At 42.8% G+C, this 16425-nt stretch overlaps 1 long non-coding RNA gene across 13 annotated transcripts; it reads left to right on the top strand.

The window, feature by feature from the left end:
• Positions 50-16425, top strand: LOC110405739. Of its 13 annotated transcripts, XR_002443098.1 has the most exons (8): positions 117-2497; positions 3633-3694; positions 3812-3944; positions 5815-5926; positions 9754-9896; positions 13888-13923; positions 14679-14833; positions 16087-16425. It is a non-coding gene; the product is annotated as an uncharacterized LOC110405739 (long non-coding RNA). The 13 variants fall into 13 exon arrangements; XR_002443091.1 differs by lacking the exons at positions 9754-9896; positions 13888-13923 and having other exon boundaries at positions 91-985; positions 2390-2458; XR_002443088.1 differs by lacking the exons at positions 9754-9896; positions 13888-13923 and having other exon boundaries at positions 117-985; positions 2390-2497.

Here is a 16425-nt window from a genome sequence, read left to right as displayed (position 1 = left end):
GGCCACCCCCGCGGGTTGCGCATGCGCCGCGCTGCGGGGGCGGGGGAAGACGGGGTGGGCCGGGGAGACGTTCTGCGCCTGCGCGGAGAGAGGGAAGCCTGAGGGGTGCGCGCGCGCCGTGCCCGCGCTTCACACAAAGGCGGCGGTTGGGCGTGAGCCGCATGCGCAGTTGGGGGTTTGCGCACCCACATGGTGGTGGGAGGGTTGAATGCGGAGGAGCGTCCCCTGTGAGGGAGTTTGTAGATGTGCAAGGGCAAGCGATGGAGGCCGGTGTGCCTCAGGGGCAGGAGGTGGGAGGTCTCCTCCTGAGGTGCCACTGGTGCTATGGAGGGGCTGCTGCTGAGCGTCCTGAGGGAGGGAGAGCGGTGCTGGCCTGGGAAAGGAGACTCAGAGCAGGTTGGAGGTGGTCAGCTGAGGGTGGAGGGTGGAAGGGCTCTCCTGAGCAGCACTGAGCGCTGTGGGCCTTCCCTCCTGCTGCCCAGTGCAAAGAGCCTTGCCCTGCTGCTAATCCGTGTGAGGAGCTCTTTGGGGTCTTGTGATTTCGCTCCTGTAACGTTTGGCTTATAAACCCTGTTGCTAGCGAGGCTTTGTGACCTGAAAAAGGGGGAACGCTATAGGGAAAAAAAAAAAAAGTAACGGGTGTAATACTGTATGCTTCATAATTGTGAAGATGATTGTATTCATCTTAGGAAAAACAGCTGTTTGTGCTGCAGGAAAGGATGGAGGGGCTGCTGTGGGCTCTAAGCTGAACAAGCATCAATGTCTTGTGTTGGAGAGGTGAATGCTATGCAGGTCTGTGTAAGAAGAATACTGCTAATAAAACACAGACGTCCTGCTATGCTGAGCTGTGCTAAAACAGTATGTCCGGTACTGGGCTCCATGTGGGAGGAAATTTGTATGATTTGGAGAAAAAAGTAAAAATAACTATCAGAGTCTTTGAACACGTGACTTACAGAGTGAGGGAGAACAGAAAGCCACAGACATGGTAAGTCTTCAAATAGATAAAAGGCTGCTGCCATGAGGAGAGGGACAATTTGTTCTCTTAAGTCCACTGGGGGTAGGGTGAGGAGCCATAAGCTAAAATAACAGCAAAGCAGATCTAGGTTACAGTGAAAAAAATCTTCCATGATTCTTCTGAACTAGTCGAGCACAGTGTTGGACTGACTAGGCAAGATGTGGGCTCTTCTTAGAGGTTTTAAGAATAGATCAGACAAATACTTCTCATAATGGATGAAGTACAATATAAGATCTTGCATTCGGGAAGGAGACTTCGTTTAATGGGCTCCTAAACCTCTGTTGCTGTGGTTCTGTAGCCCTGAGATACGTAATCATTGCAGCCCTTATTGGCTTAACGGTAAAACTAGTTCAGCTGCACAGATTAAAGATGCTCAACTAGGCCAAGTAAAATTACGTAACGGGAATGAAATTGTGTTTAAGCATGGCTTTATGTTTTCAAAATGATTTTCACCAGATGGGGTGAAAGTATCTAAATGAGGAACTCTGCAGAGCTTTTTGAGCATTAAAGGCTAAGGCCTCATCTTCAGCATAGCTTTCCAGAGAATGTTCCACCTTTGTTCCTGTGGAACTGCTGATGCAATTAAACTGTGGTAATCCAGAAAGGATGCCAATGTTTTTTGAGATTAAGGCCTCGCAAGCCAAGCCAAACTGATTTTAATAAAAGCAGTTTAGGTACGATATGACCTTAAGAAATATCTGGAAAAAAGAAAAAAAAATAAAGCTGGGACATCATTTTCATCCTTTTTTCTTTTGGCAGCGAGTGCATACAGCTGGTAACAGCTAGTCGAAAAGTGGGTTGCTATATACGCAAACAGGTATTTGCAGATGATAGTGCTTAGTTTGAGAGACATTCTAGATGTGTGTTATTCACCCCAGTATTTGAAAAGTTAGCTGTTAGCATGCTTTCCTGAGATTGTATGCCTGAGTGCATTTGTTCCAGTAGTCCAAGCAGGACTTGGTGAATAATGGCAAGGTGATGGATGATGGTAGTGTTTTACTCTAGCTTCTGCAGAAAATCTCCACTAGCAAAGAAATAGTGGCAGTATTTCTTACTTTTTTTAGATTGACAGTGAAATTGTACGCAAGTGTTTTAAACGCTGTCTCATTTGAGACATTCACTAAGAGCCAGCCCTGCTGTTTCCTGAGAATATCTTCCACAGCCGGCAAGATTTCAGGTCTTGCAGCTTGTGCTCTGCTGCCACAGGAGCTGTGCCCACCTCCCATGTTCAGTTTGCTTTTTCTGTGCTTCTCTATCATCCTGTTACAGCACCCCATGGCATATAGCATCTTAGGTTTCAGCAGCATAATTGTTTTGCTGTCGCACTGTGAATGATCTCTATACAATAACCTTTATTAAGACTTTGCATTACAGCTACTAACAAGAGGAATTATTTGCAAGAGATAGCCCAGATCCCACCTTCTCCAAATCCTGGCAGTGCAGGTATTCTTCCAGTACTGATGGTGTCTTCTAGTATTCAAGGTATACTTGAGAACTATGTTTTCAGTTTCTCAGGTCTCGTACAGATGGTTCTTCCATCTGCAGGTCGATGCATGCTCTCTGTCCTCTAGTGTCTTTCCTGTGTAGCCATTTTCATGATCTCAAACCTGTTGGTGCAATTTTGCTATGTACCACGCCCCCTAGATAAGGTAGGCTTTTCCTTAAGAGAGATTGTTCCTGTGCAGTTTTGGTGCCCTTGAGAAGATGCCCTTATTGATCGTCCCTTTTGGAAGCAGTAGGATGCTGCTCATTTGCCCGTTCTGTCTTACCATTAGTGAAGACACCCCTGTACCAACCATTTGCCATTTCAGAACTTATCTCCATGCATGCCATTCTAGTTCTGCACGCTAGTTGGTTTTGTTGTCATCCTTTATGGAAGATCAACTCCTTTAGAGGCTTCTTGTGGAGGCTGAAAATTCTGCAGAAGAATGTGGTGTTTCTATTTGGAGGATAGCTCTATATCCAGTTACTTAAACTGAAACGAAGCAGCAGGATAAATAATCACAGAAAGGATGTGAACTGTTGATATGGAATTATGGGGGTCAGAAAAAGAAATAGGAAGATGGTATCTACCCTGGGAGTCTAGAGATGCTCATGCTCTAGAATTTTGTTGCAGCACAGAAATAAAGGGTAAGTCTTGCCACGGCTGCTAGTACACCTTGCAAGTTCTCCTTCATGGATGTAGATCAGCTGCTGATACCAGTAGCTCGTTAGTGCTGTATTCAAACACCATGAAGATTCTGATTGATATGTTCTGCTCAAGGTGCAGAGTGCTGAGGTTCTCTTGTGGTACAGTGGGCTGAGAGTGTCCTACATGCACCTTTACTGCCTAGTCTGGTTTTTCTTAAGTTAGCACGTTTCCTTTGGTACGTGTTAATTGTTAAATAAAAACATTCAATTTCAGATATTTTTGTTGATTGTGGAAGCTCAGGTGCAGGAAAGAGTTTCATAGTTGCACAAATCTGTTAGAAAACTCATTCCAACCAAGCATGTTTTTTCCTTAGCCTGGAGTTTCATGGTAGTGCTTTTTTTTTTTTCCAGGGCTAACTACTCAGACTATTCAATCTTGATTTACAGATCTTTTATTAGAATTTATTAGTTCTTTAATCTTTCCCAGGTGCGTGTTGTGGTCCTGCTCATGACACAGCTCTTTTACCATGCAGGAATCCTCTGAGGAAGGTATGAAAGAGATTGACAGTGCAGCTATTTATACAGGGTATTGAAAGCTAGGATGCATAGACCTGTATGCTTCTTCCTGAGAAATTTTGTCTCATCTTTAATTTTTCTTTATCATAGGCTGCCTTTCTAAAGATTGGATCTGCAGTCCATTGGAATTGATGGAAGTGATCCCAGCTGACTTGGGCAGTGCTAGGTCAGACCATAAACCAGATGGTGGTATGCTTGCTTAGTACCACTGGGACACTCAAAGGTATTATCCCTATCTATTAAGTCAATAACTTTGTTCTAACAGTGTTCCAGGCTTTGATGTCACCCTTCGATGGAAAGAAGGTGACTGAGAGCATGCAGTGGATGGAAGGTGAAGATATTGTCTGAATGTGAGGTAGCCTAAAACAGAAAGGCAGGATGCTCATCCTTTCTCTGGGAGAAAATGCTATGCATTAAATCTGCAGCTAGCTATGATATTTCTGAAGTGTCAGTTGTCAGCACGGTGCCAATGGAGCAATCTGCTCAGTACTGGCAACTTTTCTCCCCCTGTGCCAATTATGAATGTCATTGACTATCTAGAGAGGGAAACTAGCCTCCTCTTGTGTAGCAGGCCTGGTAACTGGCCTGGAAGGCCCTGGAAGAAGGGATGAAGAGAGAGGAAATGGAGGAATTCCTCAGGGTGCCATCTGTGATGTAGATTACCAAAAAGACATAGAGGAAGTACATTTCTTCTTCTGTGGATTAATTTTGCCAGACTGCAATCAGTGAGCTAACAAGCATGCTGCTTTTCAGGATCGTAAAAAGCAATACAAGTGCTAACATGTTATTAAAAGTGTTCTTTCAATAAATGCTGGAGAGAAACGCTGGAAGCCTTAGGGTATATATTCCATTTGCCAATGTAAAGGGCAGAAGGGTGGAGAGGTAACTTGTATCAGCCACAACTTTCTTTGCTTTCTCATCAGCTTTTCAGTGCTCAGGGATTTCCTCATGCTTGTTAGTTGTGTGGTAAAAATCATTTTGACTTAATTTAATAGGAAGCAGATTCTTTCTAGAAAATAAAGAAGTCCTGGATGCCCAGAATGTTAACTGCTCAGCTCTGGGGCTTCCATTTGTCTCATGAAGTGATTTGTGCATAAGTTTTCAGTAGCTTATTTTTCTCTATAAAATTGTGCACTACTAAGCCGAGTGGGATTCACTCCCATTGTGTCTGTGTTATGGAACACTAGGACCTCTGTATTTACCTTAATGCTAAATGAAAGCTAAAATGATGAAGCACCTCTGAGGCAGAAATAGACCCTGTTGTTTACGAACTCCTTGAATCTGAGTCTGTTTTACTGGATATCTGTGTACACGGATTTGAGTATATATACCAATATTATTTATTTCAAAATTAAGCTGCAGTAGCAGCAGCTGGCTTCAGACCTGACTGAAATGTGTTTGATTGCAATCTCCACAAACAAATATAGTCTCTGCTCCAGAATTTACGTGTGTGTCTTTTTATCTCATGGAAAATATGAGCTCCACGGCTTGTTTAGTGCTTGCTGTTTACTGATAAGAATCACTGGAGGATGGTTGTTGCTGTAAAAAATAATAATAAAAAATAAGCCCCACTCTAAGGAGGAAGAACTACAAGGGCTTTAATAGAAAGACTGCATTCTAGCAATGCACAGCTCTTCAGCAAAAGAACATCAAGTAAATGTGCTATTGTGTTCTGGAATGGTGCACAACTTCTGTGCTAGTATAGGTTTTGTATAACAAAGCTTAAAAGTCCAAATTTGATATGGAGGTTGCAGTTCACTTGCTAAAAACGTATCCTTTAATCACCAGTCAGTTGCAGGTAAATGTATTGTTTGAGTTTCTAACCTATTTGAATAACAGCTGCATTTATGACTCAGTTCTTGTAAGTGATGTCCTGTAATTGCAGCTGAGAAATGCTTCTCATGGTGTCTGTCCATTCCACAGTTCATATTCTTTTCCTTGCTAATGTTTGTATGTGTGGTCTATCCTTCAAGGGAAGGAACTGCAGACTGTGGTGAATGTTAAAATAGCTTCTTAAATCTGTGCACAGAATGAAATGGCAGGTATGATATTTCATACTGCAATCTGTAATGCGAAGATGCTTAAAATTTCAGGGAAGTAGATCTTGCTGTGGGCTGCATTCCATGGAGAACTCCCAGCGCCATGGAAACAACTAACGAAACTATAGCTTCAGTGGAGGCAGAATGTTATACTGCCCTTTTTAAGGTAGGTTTTTCAGAAGTGCTCAGCACTGTCTTAACTCTTCCACCAAATCTGCTAAAAGCCTTTTCCTAGGCCTTGCTAGGAGCAAAGCTGAGCCAAGAGACCACAGGCTTTGTTTAAAAAAAAAAAAAAAAATCTTGCCATCCATCAGCATAATTACTCTAACGACTGAACTCTTCGGGTTCCACAGAATTTCCTTATAGAGCAGTGTTATGTTTATCCATTACTGGCCTACTGCTGTGCTTAGTTAAGGTTGAATGTTAACCCACCTGCATATAAACTGTCAAAATAGCTGTTCTCTGTGCATTGCCCTTGTTTTCATTATGTCTCTCCACAATCTCTGCCCTCTCCAGGAGCTTGGGAGAGCACCCGCTGCCCTCTAGGCCAGTCTGTGCTCCTTCCAGCTCTGTCTGTAGCAGGCTGAGGAGTTGTTCCTGCAGAGAATCGTGCTGATAAGCATCTTCATCCGTCTGAGTCCAAAGGTCCTGAAAGCAGATGAAAGAGAGAATAATGAACAGTGAGGAAGCTGAAAGATGTAGGAGATCTCTCTGTGAAGCTTTTCTTTAAGGTGTTGCCAGATTTTTTAAAAAAGTGCTTTATCCTAGTATCATATGTGCCTGTCTGACATCATTGTAGCTGCTTTCTCTGAAAGGCACTCCTGACTGAGACAGATGTAACCAAGGACAATTTAGGGTGGTGTGTGTCTATGCACACAGGAGAGAGAGAGAGTCTTGTTGTTATTTCAGTTACTGAAATTGTATTTTTGGCAGCAAGTGGATAACTATTCCAGCAGAGTCTAGCTTTGTCACCCTTTTTCTGGGCTTTCCTTTTGAAAGAAGTGCCAAGGGAAGCTCTGTACTTTTACTCTTGCTAGTTCCCGGTCAGTTTTGTGGCTATACTGTACAAACAGCACTTTTTTGTTCTGATTACACACATGCGATTCTTTTGGATTCTAATTTGAGAAAAGCTGGTAGTAATACTTATCTTGTATAAGGTTTGTTGGAACTACTGCAGATTGAAATTGGTGTGAGTGGGAGAGCTGGGACTTCTGAATATAAATTCTCAGTTTGTTCAAGATGTCTGTCTAAACAAGTATACATAATTTATTACTTTGTTGCTTAAGGTGTAAGATAGAACTGGCATGCTTTTTCATTCAAAGGCCTGCTTGCACCCTCTCCAGTTTAGACTGACATGCTGTTGCAGTTGATCAGCATCTTGACAAGCTCATTATTGTTACTGTTGGCACGATCCCCTCAGATTTCCATTTTGTTCAGGTCTGTTTCCATCTTCTTGAGCTCAAAGAGTTTCAGCATGCCCTGTTGATTCAGTTTCCAGACTCACCTGCAGAGACTCAATTGCATGCTGGTGATGTTCCCGCAGAGTCCAGTGAAGCATATGGCACAACATTCTGTTATGTTGAATCTCATCCAGCCTTTGTATCAAATTATTGCCCACCAAGTAATAAAAACAGTCAATTTCTAAGCCTGTTTAAAGCTGAGGTACTAAGATTTTGCACCAAACTATGAATACCTTCTTTTAAAACATAGGAGTAGGAGAGCTTTCAAGAAGTCATCTTAAAAATCTGTCTGAAATCGGGATCATCTCTGCTAAACCAGTCCTTGGACATGTGACCAGCCTATACTTAACTTCCAGTAATGGAGACTCCGTGATCTGCAGCCTGTCTTGTCCCAGGAGTAATTCCCCCTACAACTAGAAAACTTTCTTAGTGTCTAACTTAAACGTGCCATATTGCTATACCTGATTATTTCAAATTCTTCCTTCTCCTGATCTCTATCAATTTCAGCTTTAACCTGAAATAATTTCAGCTGAATGCAAATCAGTTTTTTTTTCTTGTTTCTGTAAGGAGAGGTGCAGCAGAAGAACAAATAAAGGTGCTCTGTGGGGTTATACATACAGAATCTGTTCAGTGGAAGGTGGGCGAGCAGCCGTCAGGCCTGCGTGCAGCTCTCACATCTGTAGCACTGGTATTTCTAGGGAAGACTGCTTCCTCCAGTGCCACCTGCAGTTCATCCTTATCAGCCTTCAATCTTCTCATCTTCTGCAGCTCATGAATGCTGTGCCCTCCCTTCCTCAGCTGATTGATTAGATCCTTAATTTCCTCTAGGGAAGAAAACAGATATTTCTTGTGATAGGTTTATTTCAGGACTGTGAACTTTACCAAGTGCACCAGACAGATTCTTTGAATAGAAATGGCATGAAATGGTTCCAGTCGCTTCACATTAGCTGCCCTTTTTCTTGTTGCTAAATATTATCCCGGATTTCTGAATGAGCCCTGCTAGCTCTATGTGTTCATGGAGGCAGAAGAATGAAGCCCGTTAAATCATGAGAAATTTTTTCCAGTTTTTAGCCTAGTCTTCCCCTCTCCTGTTTTCAGATGGTTGCTCATACAAAATGAAAATAGGATTCCACATTGTCTCTGTGCAGCAGAATGAGGCACTCTGCCAGGTGATGTAGGCCAGAGTAATGGGTTGGGGGAGACAGCCCAGAAAGCGCTGGATCTCTGCCAGGGACTCCATCACCATTTTCTCTTGGCTGCAAGGGCAGCAGATTCTAAATCTGCGTCTTCTAAATATTGACAGTGTCATCTTTCAGCCTCCTGGAGGAGATCAATTTTTACAATTTAGAGAATATTTTTATATATGGAAAAAAAAAAGCCGAGGCAGCTTGTCTCCCTGTATAGCAAGTAAGGGAGACTCTGGGAGTCTAAGTGACTTCCCTGGAACTGATTCCTGGAGATGCCTCATTCAGTCATGTACATTGCTTCTGGGAAACACTCACTTCCACCTGTAGCTCTTCATATTTTCTTGTTGCCATTCTGCCAGCATCTTCTCAAAGGCTCTGTCCTTCTTCCAGAGCGGCACAAGCAGCATTGGCCTGGAAAGATAAAGCCAAGCATTCAATGGACACAAGTTTTCTTTACACTTCACTTCTCTGTGTGTCCTGCCAGCTAGTCGCAGTTAAATTGGCACCCACTGTAATGACTGGCAGAGTTTCTCTTGGTTGCTCTGAATGGGTGATTAAAATGTTTACAAGGCTTTCTTTCCTCACCATTAGGAATTTAACAAGATCCCCCAGTTCCCATCAGTGTGATAGTCTTCCTTGCTCCTGCCGTTATAATGATGCTGCTGTGGAGCAAATGTTTTCCACTTCAGATATTCCTCGTGCAGATGTGCTGTTAGTAATTGCCTGGGTTGATTAGTGTGACTTTCTGCTTCAAAGAAGATTCAGTTACAAACAAGATGTTATTCAAGACTATTCTAGACTGTGTTTAATAGCTTGTCATGAAGGGAGAGAATGAAGGGACATTTTTTTCTTTCCTGGGAGCTTTTAATCACAAATATTCTACGTATTTTTATGATCAGTACATGCAGTCAAATACCATGGTGATAAGCATGCCACAAACTGAAGAGTAAAGAACTGCTTCATTAAGGACAGTGATGGTGAAACAACCCACTGGTACTGCAACACCGAACACTTCAAAGCAGGCTATCACTATCCCTAAAAAGATGATGAATGCCTTGCCTTGCAGCTGAGGAGGGTTTTTTACTTCAGCTGTATTCTTGTTTCTGGAAGACAGCTAATGAGTTTATGAGAAGCATGCTGCATGCTCCTAAGAATTAGCTGTGGCTCATCTTTGTCTTTCTGCTCTTGGTCATACAGATTACAGTGTCATTTGATAGAGAGATGTTAAAATATTAAGAAATTAGGGATCAGCCCAAAGCTGACTCCCGGGGTTCCACCACCAGATCTTGCTGGTAAGGCTTGTGCTAGATGTATTCTTGAATGGCTGAATTTCTTGCCTTTTCCAGGTCAAGAGTGAGGTCCTTCACTCTTGTCTGAAGCCTCTGCTTAGTGCTGCCAGCGCAGACCTGGACTGGTTCAGCTGTCTGCTTTGCTTCTTGGAGCCTCACAGCCAACTTCACCCTGAAGGAAGGGGGGCAGAAATACCTTAGTAAGTAGCTCATGGGGTGAGGAGTTCTGGGAGTCAGCATCTGTCATCTCCTCGAGCACTATTGCTGTTTTCACCAGTAATCCTGAAAGCAATCTCAGAAAAGGGACTGCAAAACCATTACTAGGGTGTGGCTGGATCTTCCCCTCTGCAGGTGCAAACAACAAACTGGACTGCAGCTCAGTTCCTTATTGCTGGGTTGTTACCTGGTATTAGACTCTTCCACTTTCTGTTTAGGTATCTCCAGGACAGTGATAATGTCAAAGAGCAAAGTAGCTTCACTCCCTGTGAATATCTATGGAGCTAAGGCAGAGATAGAACAGCTTGTTTTGTCTCAGCTTGTTTCAGGCATGCAGTTAAAGCCCTCCAGGTGCCTCAACTTTTCTTTCTGTTATGTGAAAGCATCTTTGTTAGCTCTGCTGGAGAGAGACTGTTACAAAGACTGGCTTAACTTCTCGCCTACAATACCAGATCTCAAGGACCAGATTCTAAAGGGTTTAATCTGTTTTGGTGCATTCTTTATTCTCAGGAAATGCTAGTGGCTTTTGTAGGGCTGCTGGAAGAGTAAAGTTCCTGTTGGAGTAAGGAAAGGCTATCCAACTTCAACAGTTTGCTAGAAAGGTTCAGTGTTGGTTTTCTGTTGCCAGCATACAAGGGTTAGGTCTCAGGAGTCCCTATTTATTATTGCAGATGTTTTTTTTCTTGGCAGGGGTACTCTCCTTCCTTTGTCTTGCAAAAATGAGTCCTAACAGATCACATCTATAAGCTGTGACTCAGCAGCCAAACTAAATAACAAACTACCATAAGTCCTGACCCGTTCTTCCTGAAAGCTGTGGACTCACTTTGTTTCTCCCAGCTCTTTGGTTCTTCCAAGGCTCTTAGTCTTGTTCTTCTAGACTGTGATTTCAGTACTGAGTTCAGAGACCAGACACTGAGCTTCAGTTTTGCTCTTCCCCTTCCAACTGCTCTTTCATCAGCTCCAAATAATTCCTGGTATTAGCCAGGTTTACCACAGCAGCAGTACAGGACTTGAGGTAGATGAATAGTAATGGCTGTGCTGTCCTTCTGTTGGAAGTATGAATGCACTGACCTCACTCCCCCAAGCTGCACTTGAGCAACTTAGTTCTGGACTAGCTGGAAACATTTCAGGTTTCAGAATATCTCCCTGGTCAGGAGCCAAGTGTCTGCTCTCCTTACCTGTTTTTTTTTTTCACTTTACTGCAGTGAATTGAATTGAGCTCATATAACTGAAAACAGAACTTGGCTTGTCATCACCACTGTTTTCTCTGATAGTGTTTCAAAAGAATTACAACAGTAAACCCTTGTGATTGCTCTGAACTCAAAGAATTCTTGCCAGGCTTTTGATATGCAGGTGCAGTACTAGAATTATTCTTTGGAGATAAGAAAAATTTCCAAGACAGACATGTCAGACAGAGACATGAAATCCTGCTACATTTTGAGCCAAACATATGTGACCTATGCAAAAATCCATATGAAACTCATGATGCTCATGCCCCATGTACCCTTACCAAGATGAGCTGGTAACAAGCCCAGAGGTTTGGATGTGGAAAACTTTCCCCTGTGAGAGCTGAAACAATAAAAGGTTTGTTATTCTGAAGTGGACAGTGAGCAAAGAGCAGGCAGAGCATCTCCAACACTAGCAGCAAGCTGTGAAGGTGGTTGGTGGTCCCCAGTACCCTTGACTTTTAATCCACTTGCCTCTTGAAGTCATACACCTGAGAGAGCTTCATGTGGACAATCTGACTAATCTACATCAGATCACGTGCTCCATGCTTGGCTGGCTGTTTTCAGCTGCAGGAGAAAAAGTGCACAGAGAAGCAGGAGAGAAGCTAATTCCATCTGATTCAAGAAAGAGAAGAGAAGGCTGGAAGGGCTGGGCAGATTTGCTAAAGGAGGTAGAGCTGCCGGAGTTCTGTGAAATGCAGGGGCAATGCAAAGCTCATAGCCCATTTCATGGAGCCGTGTGGGTTTTGTCTTTCTTTGGACTCTATGGTCCACAGTGTGAGGAGAAGTTTGGGTCAGGTCTGCAGGATCTGCCCTGCTTAGGAGCCTAGAGAAGCTGCTGAGGAAATTTCTTTGGAGAGTCCCAGTGATGTCTCTTTCTCTGAAGAAGGAAACAAGATGTTCAGATGCTGCTGTGCAGGAAGGTATCTGACCTGGGTGCAGTTGTTGTAACACATGGATCTCAATTCCCTGAGAAGTCACTAAGATCACAAGACAGATCCCTTCCTTGGTTCTCCACCTAGTGGGAAAGAGTGAAAGAAATTCTTATTCCCCGTGAGGAGCCTGGGAGTGCTGTAAAGCAGCAGTACTCCTTTTGTCCCTGAACAAGCCCCTCTAGCTGTTTTCCTGTCTGGGTGAGGTGCCTAACACTGACCTATCTCCTGATATGGTTGAGAATTAATTAGCTAGCATTTATGAAGTGAATAAAAATGGAAATGTTGCTTATTATTTACGCTATTAATTTATATTAGTCATTAGAATGTGTTCAGAGCATTCTATTAAAACTCTTTGGGACTAAATTATTTTCAGGATTTTCCTTTGCTAATAGATCAGATTATGTATTTAACATCCACATCCTAGCAATTTGTAGATTTATTAGAGTAGATGTATCTACCACTATAGAACTGCTGAAGTAGGTGGGGTGGTTTGATAGCTGAAGCACAGAGAAATGCCACTCTTCACCAACCTGCTGCACTCTTGCTTTGTGCAGGACTGCCCCATCAGTAACTGGCTGCTTCTGAGGTTTCTATTGCTCACAGTTTGTAGCACTAAGTTTGTATAGGCTAAAACTAGAGTTCGAGATTGTCTATCTTGTAATTCTTTCATGGGGAGTTTTGTTTTTAATGAGTAGTTTAATGTCTTTAGGTCTTTTCAGAAGTGTAATCACTCCCCTGAGAAGCTTTTTCTTTCTTAGGAAGACACTGTTATCTGTGCTCTTGCAGCATTCCTAGCCTCCATCTCTTCTTCCAGTCCTTCAGTGCAAAGGCCTGAAGAGCACACCACAAGCATAGCAGTGTCTATGGCCAAGAGATGCAAGATAAACTTGTGAGAGTACAAACAAATCTTTATTTCTTCACTCCCTTCTCTGTATGCTTGCCAGGTCTACAGGATTATTTTTTCCTGAGAAAGGTCTACAGCTGGGAATACTTAGCCAAGGAAACAGGAAAGGTGTGGCCATGTGTCTCAGTGGACCACTGGGGTTATGTGCAGCATCAGTAGCTTGCTCTGCTGTGTTGGAATCTGGCCATCAGGGATATAATGAAGCTGATTTGGTTGAGGGAAATAGGTGATTGCTCATAGGAACAGCTGCAGGCCCAGGTTTGTGCATCTTGTTGTAGAAATGCTGAGGTTTTGGTTAAGTATTTGGGCACTGAAATATACCAGATGAAAAATATTTGATTTCAGAACAGCAGCACTTTGCTTTCTGTGAGCTGCGTTCCCGTTTTTGGTTTTATTTACCACCTTTCCTTCCATGGTGAGTGGAAGAGTACCTTGCAGGAGCTGCTATGGGGTGGGAGGGGGGAAAGTCAAGTTCCACCTAGGGAAAAATAAATCCTGTGTCTCAACTATTCAATTGCTTAAGGGTTTAAAGAGTGATAGCCTCCCAAATCCATTTTAACAAGGTGGGTTTAAAAGGTCTGTATTGTTCTTCTATGCAACTTGATCTTATCAAAAAGATAAAGCTTGCACAAGCAGGCTGCTATTGGTTAAGAGAAAGTAGGATGTTAGCTCACATGAGCTAAGCCAAATAAGTGTTGCTTCTCTGTAGCTAGCAGGTTAATCTTTGTTCAAAGTGAAGTGGAATCTAGTGTCCTGTCTCTGGCCCCTAAGTCCATTTGCCCTTTGTCGAAGCTCATTGTTGGCCCGTCATCAACTTGTCTGCAAGTAGAGGTGCAAGCACCCCAAGGAGTTGGATGGTCTGTGGTCTGAAGCACGAACATCAGCACTTAATTTTTTTTTTTCCATCCAGATTTAAGACTTCCAATGGCCCTGCTCTGAAGCACAGGTAATCTGTACTCACTGAAAGCTTTGTGTTAGGATTTGTGTTAGCAAACTGTGCCAGTATTTATTCATGGTTTTACATGTTGTATTAGATAACTAGGTAGATCAGCGGTTTGGATAATACAGAGCTGTAAATATGTATTCTGGAAAGTTAATTTGTAAGGGGAGGTTTGAAGTGCTGGCAAACCCATCACAAAAGGAATTGATAATGACACTAAAATAAATCTAATTTGTGATAATATTCTGCATTCCTAAAGCAATTTTTATCTGAGGATCGTAAGGCCTTATGTAAACATAGAATCAGTTAATCCTCATAACTTCCCAGAGATTATGCACACTTTATACGTGGGTGACTGTAGAAGATGAATTACAAATATCAGACAACGAGTCAGAGAGAAACCTAGGAGCAGAGTCATGTATTTCTGATTTGGCTTACCTGAGCAGCTGAGCTGTACTTCTGCTCATCATTGTGTTGCTACTGAGGAGACCCAGGTATGACCATGGATTTCCCTTGTGACTTTCTAGCTCAGCAACTTTACAGGTGTAGTTAATGCTGTCAGAGCTAAGACGTAGCACAACTGCACGCAGCAGGATTCCGTACCCTGGAGAATTCCCTTCAAGTTGACACTTCTTCACCGTGTCTTCCAAGATCAGTTTGGCTCATTCCATCTCATGAAGGTTATCAGTTGTCATTTTGAGGTCATCTCTGCCTTATGGCAAGCCTTCTCCCCCTTACCGTGGGTCTTTTCTTGTTCTCAGTTGCCCTCCAGCTAACTGAAAAACGTGGAATCAATGTGAGAAATAACTCTGAAGCTCACACATTGGCAGTGTATGTCAGAAGGGCCCAAGATGTCAGAAGCAGACTGCATGGGACCATCAGCGAAACAGTCCATAGCAAATACACCTCCTGTGTGGTAAGTCTGCTGCCATTCTTGGCAATGTGGTTTACCACCTTTTCCTTCCCTTGCAGTTTTCTAGGAAGGGAGATACCAAGCTTAGTGTGTAGAGGTGGATAAGAAACTAACACTGTCCTGGTATTAAACTGAAAACGAAAAGAAAAATACATTCATCTGAGGTGCTTCCTGAAAGCAACATGAGCTTTGAATGTGCATTTTCAATAGGCCTCGAGGGACTTGGTCCAACACTGGCTGTTTCAGAAGAATCTAGCTCACTCTCAGCAATTCACATAGCTCTTTGGGCAGTGGTACAAATTGGCAACACTCCACTGTGCTGCCATAAGTTAATACCTAGAAAAACACAGCCGCCTTCCTGTTTGTGGAGCAAACTGTAGTCTCGCAGTATCTAAGCAAGCAGACAATGATTTTTTTTTTCTTTCTCCCAGACTGGGAGAATGGGAGAGAGCAAAGAAAAACGGAGTAGTTATTTCTGCCTGATGAACTTCCTCTGAAGCCCTCTTTTCCTTTTGGAGTTGAATGACTGAGTCATTCTGAGCAGAGAGATGTGAAGTCAGAGTTTGAACTCTGTGGTCTAATGCCTGCAGACAGGAAAGCAAACATCACACAAATTCTATGGATCACACAAGCAGTATGCAGCATCAGGACAAAATGTCAATGGAAGCTTCTATTACTTTAGAAAGAATTTGAGATTCAGTTAAATTCTAAAATTTATGTGACATCTGTGAGTTTAACACCGTGTGGATGTTAACACTGACCTTAGAAAAAGCAGCAGACAGCCGTGTGGCTGCTACAGCGCAGATTTAAAACATCTCTAGTTACATTAAATAAAAACCTCCTTAGGTGCAAAAGAGGGAGAAGTATTCCTCAAAGCTAGATGGAGAGGAGTGACATGGCTGTGGTGGAGGTATTTTGTAAGTAGACCTATCGGTATTGCCATGTAAAAGTGGCTCTTATTAATAATGAATGTAGAGGTGTTGCTGTCTTTATGTTGAGGGATCTGTAGAAATTACTGTGAAGTTAATCCTGTCAGGGTAAAAAAAAAAAAAAGTGAAGCGTAGAATTAAATCCATCTCAGGTTGTATGAAATATTGGAAAACAATATCAAAAACTGGAGAAATGAGCTGAGTGGATCTGAGCATCCCAAAGGGTGCTCTGACAGGAGGAGCTGTAATGCTTGTCAGGGTTCATTTCCTTGGAGAATGAGTAAGAAAAAACTTCTGTCATGCCTCATATCTGCTCTTCCTTCTCAGTTTTAGCAGTGGTGGTCTCCAGCCCTTCCGAGCAGAACATCACATTGCTGAGCTCATCCTCCAGCACCCACTTGGTGCTACTCAGGACAGCGCTTCCGTAGCCAGGATCCAGCTCGGTAGGACAGTGCATCTTTGCTCTCTTCATTTGGCACGAGCACACCTCAACACCCAGCAACTTTCCTCATTCCTACTGAAGGGATGGGAATCCAGTGTTCACTGTATGTACCCTGCTACACCTTCTGCCTCTGAGAGCAGCAAGCCTCCATTTGCAAGAAGTGTGTTTGCTGCTTTTGTGGAATTTATTAAAGATTTCTTTAATAAAACTGTTGTTATCATTGA

Source organism: Numida meleagris, chromosome 13, assembly GCF_002078875.1.
Source record: "Numida meleagris isolate 19003 breed g44 Domestic line chromosome 13, NumMel1.0, whole genome shotgun sequence".
NCBI lineage: Eukaryota > Metazoa > Chordata > Aves > Galliformes > Numididae > Numida > Numida meleagris.
Note: the sequence above shows the minus strand (reverse complement) of the source record. Positions and strands in the feature narration are given on the sequence as shown.